The sequence below is a fragment of the Octopus bimaculoides genome, chromosome 22, assembly GCF_001194135.2.
Source record: "Octopus bimaculoides isolate UCB-OBI-ISO-001 chromosome 22, ASM119413v2, whole genome shotgun sequence".
Taxonomy (NCBI): domain Eukaryota; kingdom Metazoa; phylum Mollusca; class Cephalopoda; order Octopoda; family Octopodidae; genus Octopus; species Octopus bimaculoides.
This window is the reverse complement of record NC_069002.1, coordinates 37,616,375-37,617,300: the sequence shown is the minus strand read 5'-3', so window position 1 is coordinate 37,617,300 and position 926 is coordinate 37,616,375. Positions and strand designations below refer to the sequence as shown.

Below are 926 nucleotides of genomic sequence, written 5' to 3'. Positions count from 1 at the left end.
TATATATATATATACTTTATTTAAAAGCAGCAGAAATATAACAAAAGACTGTTACTCTGAGTTTCACGTTCCCGTTCATTGGACAGTTTTGTTAGAAAATAAAAAAATAAAGCATATTACTCTACCTCCGGTATATATATATATATGTGTGTGTGTGTGTGTGTGTGTGTATAAAAATTTAATAATGAGGGTAGAAATTGATATTAATCAATTAAAACCAGTGGCCTAGCATATTTAAAAAATCTAAAGATTAAAATTATATTACATACAAAATTAAGAGGAATGACCACCAAAGTGGACTCCTATATGCTAGAAATAGCCTAACCACGAACAGTATGTTCTCAAGAAAAAAATGTGTCTAGTTCTGGAAATTATATTTTGTAACCGACAGACTGCACTGATGATCCTGCAGATATTTACATGTGTAAATATTAACAGGTGAAACCATTGGTACGTAGGTAATCCTTTTTTTAATTTTTACAGTCTGGCGTTTTGCTGAAATTTTTTTCTTGAGAAAAAATTTTTGTGGTTAGGCGATTTGACATCTATTTGTAGCATACAGGAGTCCACTTTGGTGGTCATTCCTCTTAATTTTGTATGTAATATATCATCATCATCATCATCATCGTTTAACGTCCGCTTTCCATGCTAGCATGGGTTGGACGATTTGACTGAGGACTGGTGCAACCGGATGGCTACACCAGGCTCCAATCTAATTTGGCAGAGTTTCTACAGCTGGATGCCCTTCCTAACGCCAACCACTCAGAGAGTGTAGTGGGTGCTTTTACGTGTCACCCGCACAAAAACGGCCACGCTCGAAATGGTGTCTTTTATGTGCCACCCGCACAAGAGCCAGTCCAGGGGCACTGGCAACGATCTCGCTCAAAAACCCTACAAGGCCAGTCAGGCGGTACTGGCAACGGTCA

General features: G+C 38.0%; 1 protein-coding gene across 1 annotated transcript in view; it reads right to left on the bottom strand.

Annotated features, from left to right (window-relative positions):
- LOC106877697 (protocadherin-23) overlaps positions 1-926 on the bottom strand; it is a 111,859-nt gene that overhangs the window by 100,379 nt on the left and 10,554 nt on the right. The gene's annotated exons all lie outside the window — the stretch shown is intronic.